Source organism: Cannabis sativa, chromosome 9 (assembly GCF_029168945.1).
Source record: "Cannabis sativa cultivar Pink pepper isolate KNU-18-1 chromosome 9, ASM2916894v1, whole genome shotgun sequence".
Classification (NCBI taxonomy): Eukaryota; Viridiplantae; Streptophyta; class Magnoliopsida; order Rosales; family Cannabaceae; genus Cannabis; species Cannabis sativa.
The window spans coordinates 46689285-46697155 of record NC_083609.1 but is presented as its reverse complement, the minus strand read 5'-3'; the positions used below and the strand labels follow the sequence as shown (position 1 = coordinate 46697155).

Sequence of the window (7871 nt, the reverse complement as noted above, 5' to 3'; positions counted from 1 at the left end):
TTTCTTTTACCCTCTATCTATCTTTTATGTCTAGTTTTGTTTCAGAATTAATTATGGATGTTTTTATTATTGTTATGAGCTAAATTTGCCATATAGGGAGGATGATGAATGTTGCTTAAAGTTTTTGCCTAGTTAATAAATAATTGCCATTCCTCCATCTTGATTGTGAAATTATCTATATTTGTGTTTAATTCCATGTGTAAGATTGATCACCTTTTACATGTTTTATGATCTCAATTCGAAATCTGAAAAGTGAAAATTGAGAATGCTAAAATTAGATAATCTACGTTTTGATGTGAAACGAAAGTATTTGCATAGCCTTTTTGATATTTAGATTATTGCTTAATGTTGATTTCATGTTAGTTTAATTAAGAGATTAATTAGAGAACATGTGATTTAGAACCTAAAAGATCTGAAAAGAGTTATGTTAATTTATAATCTGTCATTCACTTCAAGAAAAGGATAGCAATTAGGCATTAACGATTGGTAAACTAACAACAGGATTCTCCTCCCTATTCTCTCATCTTGATTAATATTCACTTGTTATTTTAAGTTTCTGAATTATTTTACTGAATTCGTAAAAAGTATTGATTTGGCAAATAGAATCATAAGTATAATTTAGTGGTAATTAATCCAATTCCCTGTGGTTCGACTTCACTTGCGTGAGCTTACTACTTGACTGCGTATACTTGCGTAGTGTTCATAAATTTCGTAACATCAACCAAAAAAAGCATAGTTATTCAACTATTATTGTCACAGTTCCAACAAAATTAACACATACTTATTCTGTTCAATTATCATTTCTTTTGTTACTTATATTGTTTATATATTTCATGAACTTCAATTACCAAAATTCTATGGGTTATGTTTTGGTAGCTATAAGTTTAATAAAAATCTTACAACTCACTCACATATAAGTAGTATAAGACAAAACACACACGCGCACAATTTTTTTTTAAAATTTCAATATGCAATTCTCATTTTTATTTTTATAACACCATGTAAATATAAGAATATTAACAAAAATCTATATATATAAAGGAGAAATATGAGGCGGTAACATGTCATTCTAAAATCATTCTAAAATTATTTTTCTCCTCTATCCTTAATTCTCTTACTTTTTAATTTTTTTATTAGGTTTATAAATTTAAATAATAAATTTCTATTTTCTATACACATAATTTTTTAAAAAAAAATTAAATATGTAACCCTAAACTATCTCCAATTTTTAAAATATAAATAACATCTCTCTTTCAGCGTATTTTTTTTAAAATCTATTTATATATATATTTATAAATATATTATTTTACATATATATCATATCAAGTCTTTCTTCTTCTTCTTCTTTTTTACCTATTTTTTTTTCTTTTGTTCTTTATAATGCATATTTTCCATCTATTTATAATCTCATTTATCTTTTTTTCTATTTTTTGTTTTGTTTGTATAAAGTTTAAGTAACTATTAATTCTTGATGCATGCACGTCGACGAATAATGAGCAATAACATTAACATCAATCGGTATCAGTTATACCTTAATTTTCAATTGGTATTTTTAATAGGGAACTTTCACTTTTGGCCCCTAATAAAACCCTCAATATCTAAATTTAGACCCTCCACTAATTTGTACAAATTAATTCCATTGATTACATGAACTCCCTATTTTACTCTTTTTTTTTAAAAAAAAAAAGAAAAAAATTATTAAAAATAAAAAAACTTCTCTCTCTCTCTCTCTCTCTCTCTCTCTCTCTCTCTCTCTCTCTCTCTCTCTCTCTCTCTCTCTCTCTCTCTCTCTCTCTCTCTCTCTCTCTCTCTCTCTCTCTCTCTCTTCCTCTCTCTCTCTCTCTCTCTCTCTCTCTCTCTCTCTCTCTCTCTCTCTCTCTCTCTCTCTCTCTCTCTCTCTCTCTCTCTCTCTCTCTCTCTCTCTCTCTCTCTCTCTCTCTCTCTCGTGCACCTCTCTCTCTCTAGACAAAATTGAAAAAACTTTCCTCTCTCTTCCCTGTCGAATGTTTATTTCTCGGTGGGCGGTGGTGGAAAACCGTAGCACACCCTAATCACTCAAGAATCTTACACCATTATAATGGATAAGTTATGTTTTATGCATTTTGATAGAATTTATGTAGTTTTCTTTTGTTATATGTGTCGTATTTGTTGGAACTAGTGTTTTTTGGTCTGAAATGGTAGAGATCTTGCAGATCTAGTTTTCTGTCAAAATCTGGGATTTCCAGATGTTATCGACAGTTTATCGATAGAATATCGATGCTATGTCGATATCCTGCTAAGAAAGGTCAAGGATGACCATTATTGACATGTTGTCGACAGTTTGTTGATATCATATCGATTAAAAAGAAAATTAACATACATAACTTATTTGAAAATTTGTCGACACAAAATTTTCAACACAATATCGACATGATGCCGACATTCGGTTGATATCACACTTAGCAATCACAGAAAGCAATTACATCACATTGTCGCCAACATATCGACATACTGTCGACATGTTGTCGATATTACAAATATATGATCACGTCTATTTAGCAAACAAAATTGTCAACACAATGTCGACATCATGTCGATATGAGGTCGATATTATCACACAAAAAGCAATTAAATCACATTGTCGACAAAATATTGACATACCGTCGACAAATTATCGACATTTTAAGTAAAAGAAAAAATTATTCTCATTGTGTTGAAATCCTATCAATACACCTACAACATCCTATCGATACATTAACAACACAGAAAATTTTATTGGTCAAACTACTCTCAATTTTGACCGAATGTCAAAAAATTCTCAAATAACTTATGTATGTTAATTTGCTTTTTAATCGATAAACTGTCGAGAACATGTTGATAATGGTCATCCCTAACCTTTCTTAGCAGGATATTTACATAGCATCGATATTCTATCGATAAACTGTCGATAACATCTGGAAAACCCAGATTTCAACAGAAAACCAGATCTGCAAGATCTCTACCATTTTAGACCAAAAACACCAGTTCCAACAAATACGACACATATAACGAAAGCAAACTACATAAACTCTAACAAAATGCTTAAAACACAACTTATCCATTATAATGGTGTAAGATTCTTCAGTGATTGGGGTGTGCTCTGGTTTTCTACCACCGCCCACCGAGAAATAAACATTCGACAGGGAAGAGAGAGGAAACAGAGAGAGGGAAGTTTTTTCAATTTTTTCTAAAGAAAGAGGGGTGCACGAGAGGCAAGAGAGAGAGGAAGAGAGAGGGAAGAGAGAGATGAAAGTTTTTTTAGTTTTTAACAATTTTTTTTATATTTTTTAAAAAATTGGGTAAAATGGGAAGTTCATGTAATCAATGGAATTAACTTGTACAAATTAGTAGAGGGTCTAAATTTTGATATTGGGAGTTTTATTGGGACAAAAAATAAAATTTCCCTTTTAATATTCTCTCTACTTCTTATTTTTCTATTTCTTTATATATACATATATATATTCTTAATCTTTCTATTACTCATCAAATATTTCTCCATATTTGGAGACATCGGATTTTTTTGTTATGTTGACAACTTGATTGTCCTCAATGACTTTGAATTATTCATGATTTATTCATTAGTATAAATTATTTGATGTAGAAAAAATAATTTTTTTTATGATAAGCTCTTGAGATTCAAGAAAAATAATAGCTAGGCTCATTCTCATATGCTACTCTCCAATTTCAATTATATTTCTATGTCTATATAATCATTTTTAGTATTTTTTTTCCTCAAAAAGATACACATACATATATCTTTAATTTTTATTATCAGAGATTTTAATATACAATCATGACTTGTAATAACATATATCAATTATGAATTTATTTTAAATCCTTATTGTATAAGGTTTGGATCATGCGGTTAATGTACTTTATCTGATGCTCTTTTACCGAACATACTCTTGGTAAGGGAATTTTTATCAGATTAAGTAAATTTTGTAGATTTTTTTTTTTAATTTTATAATTTATTTTTTTTACTTTGTGACTAATAATTTAACCTTTTCGATGGCATGCTAAAATTAGAGTTTCATTTTTTTTCCTCAAATATTGAGATAGTTTTATTAATTATTTGCTATGTTTTTTTTTGTCTTTTTTAGATTTAGAAACTATATTGTCACAAATTTCGTTTATAAGCTACACAGCACTAACAAAGAAAGATGGGTTGATTTGTTTAGCTATTGTTATACTAGACATATATCTTCTACAATTTACGTATCCATGCTAAATCCTATTATTTTACCTTTTTTGGCAAAAGAAAAAACACTGTTCTTTTAATATCATATTTTATACACCTTATTTTAAAATAATATATATGTATATATATGAAGAATTACTAAGATTTTTGAAATTTAATCATAATATAATAGTATCAAAAGTTTAATAAAAATATGGACGGTTATACATGTAAAATGTCTAATGCAGGTAAAATACTGGGAGAAGAGTACATCAAAATAGACAAGATAATGTGATGGAGATGACAGAAGATGAATATAGATATATATATATATATACTAGATGAGAGTTACGTGGCGAGCCACGTAAATATTAATTTTATATAAGTTCTAGTGGTTTTTCTTTAAGAATTCAGTAACTAAGCAACGACAACAACAATGGTAGATAAATCTATTTAAGTTTTTCATATTTGTAAAGATTATAAATCTAAACTTTTAATTTTCTTGATTTGAGATTTTGAATTGTTCTTATTTATTTGTTTATGAATTTATTAAAATACTTGAATATTTATTTGTTCTGATTTTGAATTGTTCTAATTTATTCATACTTGACTATTTATATTGATGATTGTTAATGAAATTAGTCTATAGCTTTATGTTTCTAGAAAAAAAAAAAAGTATTTTTTAATATAGAGTTTAAATTTTATATTGATGATTGTTAATGAAATTAGTCTGTAGCTTTATGTTTTTAGAAAAAAAAATAATTGAGTCAACAATGGCACGTATTTTTTAATTTTATTTCAAAAAATGTATTAATTTATTTTTTATTTTATTTTAAATTATTATGTAAATTATAAATCAATAAATAATAAAAGAAACAAAAAGATAAACAACAAAGAACTCTCACCTTCAAAGTTTTCTTCACTGGCAATTTCGCTTTAGGATCAAAAACTTGATTATCTGGTCCCTTGCTCATTAAAAACTCGGGCTTCTTCACGTAACCACAACTACCATTGGCTCTAAACATTCCATGCATAAGCCACAGAGATTTACCATATCCCTGCCAAAAGATAAGAAAACAACTTAACAAGAGCCCTTGTTACATATTTAAGAAAATTAATAGAAAAAAAAAAGAATAAATCAAATTTAACCTGCATAGAGCAACCATTTGAACTCCATGCATCCAGCAAATTAAGGGCTTGTAGTTGGAAGAGTCAATTCGAGAAGCCTTTGGATACACTCTTAAGAAATTCTTCTGTGTAAATCTATGAACTTACAAGATTATTGCAATAATACCCTTTAGTTAGTAAAAGAATTAAAGAAGTTCCATATTATAGGACAACAAAAAGCTTAAAAGGAAAAGTGTACCACCTAACTACTTGTGAGGCATGAAGTGTAGCAGCCTTTTCAAATTTTTGTTCGTTCAAACTTAAGCGCGTAACCTTGTCAACCTCAACTTTAAGTTGCTCCTTTAAACCCCCTTTTGGTTTTCCAGAATGCATTGCTATGATACTCAAGTATTCGGGTGGTTCTCCTGACAAGCTTCGATCAATTTTACTACTACTCTTGTTGTTTTCATCACTGTCACCATTGAATTCTCTTCTTCTGTCATTTTTACTACTTTTACTGTTGTTTCCACTTGAATCACTTGCATCACTATCACTCTACAAACCCAAATACAAATTTCATGAAACAAAAATTCAAAAACAATTAATAGTGAATGGAACTTCTTAACACATTCATCTTATATATCAGTATTCAAAGCTTCAATTTTTGAGAAGGTGCCTATTTACCGTATATTCTTCTTCATCTTCATGATTTGCAGGCTTAGTTGTATCTGTCTTTCGTGAATCTTCATTGGAATCTCGCCGTTTGAACGAGCTACTATCTTCATTTTCTTTAACAGATTTGGGTTGAAGGTACTCCTTCGGAGGTTTGGTGGAAATAATGATTTTGTATTTCATCTCTTTTGGTGAAGGGAACTCTAACTTTTCAGAGGATTCAGGACAAAATAACATCTCCTCAAATGTTTCCGAGACCATCTAAAGCGAAAAAGAGAGATAGAGACAGAGAGTTAAATAAAAAAAAAGACTTGGTCAACTATGTATGACAAAATTAGGACAAGAATAACAATAATCACCTGAGCTACTTTAGCTTAGAGATCTGGTGTAAGATGGTCTTCAAGAGTTAAGATAACAGGGTATGGAGAAGCTACAAAAGCATGTTCTTTAATGGATTTCAAGCACTTTATAAGCTCCACTGGTGTTGTTAAAGTCCTATATTTACGTTTGTGAATAATACGCAAATTAATGGCATTACAGTCTAATTATAAACATAAGAGTTGTAAAACAATTCAATTTAAAATACCTTCCATGAAGAACATGAACATCATCTTTAGTGGAATTAGGCCAAATATCAAGCTCCACCACTCTAACCCCTTTATGCAGTGCCTTAATTATGGAAACATCGCTGCAATCGCTACTTATTTGATTTCCAGTCAAATACGAATTATGGCCGGTGTATATGAAATAATGTGACAAGGAGCCGTCATGTCATGATGAACCTGATAATAATTTTAACAAAAAAAAAATAATCCGTTTAAACAACCAAAACTTGTCTTTTTTTTCCTTTGGTCATTTTCTCTTTCCCTTATCTATACACAGAAAAAAAAAAGTATCAAAAGAATAAAAACCCAAGAACAAAATTCTTATAGAAGAAGAAAACAGAGTAAAAGTAATCAAAGTACAGAGTAGAGTAAAAAGACCTTATCCATAAGAGGGGGATTGAAGTCAACAGAGAAGAGGTAATGGTGGAAGTCATCAAGAGTGAGAGAGTGTCTTCTGAACTTAGGAATGTGGTGGTGGTGACGACGGTGATGGATCTGCTCAATCATCTGCTGGGCATCTTGAACTGTGGTGGCATCATCTCCTTGGTACTCGACCAAGAACTGTCGTAACTGGTCGGCGTTCATGTGGTTCCCACCTTCTGAGTACTTCTTAAAGGCATCTTTCACGTCGGAGGGTGGCTCTGCCTCCGTGATCCTGTACTTTCGGGTGAAACACACACACATCCTATAGCTCCCCATCTCTATCTCTATGAATATTCACTCTGTTTTTCTTTTTATTTTTCTTAGGGTTAATGGAGGACTTATTCGTAAAATCTCAAATATTTTACGGTTTGTTAGAGACATATGTGGTTAAGATAATTTTTTTTAATTAAAAAAAAAATTGTTTAATTTTTTGGGTTTAATTATTGGGTTTATTTATTAACGGGAGCGAGAGATCAAACCTATTAACATCGTTAAATTTAACAGAATATTCTTTTTACTTTTAAAGTATATTCTGTTAAACCAAGAAAACTAAGAAATGCCGTTAGATAAGCACTTTTAATATATAAAGATATATATTAGTTTTTTTACAATTTATCTATATATATTAAGTAAAATTTAAATGTATTATTTTAAAAACTATGAGTAGTCCATCACAATTTCAATTTACTGTTTTAAAATATTTTTTTAATAATATTGTGTTATTTTATAATATTCACTTTCTTTTTTAATTCATCATTCATAGTTTAATTTTATTTATTTTTTGTCAATAATGATAAATAAAATATGAATTTCATAAATCTCTCTCTCTATATATAAATTATTATTTATTATAATTTTCTTCTAAGTTT

General features: G+C 29.3%; 1 pseudogene; it reads right to left on the bottom strand.

The window, feature by feature from the left end:
- Positions 1-4955: 4955 nt before the first annotated feature.
- On the bottom strand, positions 4956-7324 carry LOC115708482 (phosphoinositide phospholipase C 4-like; annotated as a pseudogene).
- Positions 7325-7871: the final 547 nt, after the last annotated feature.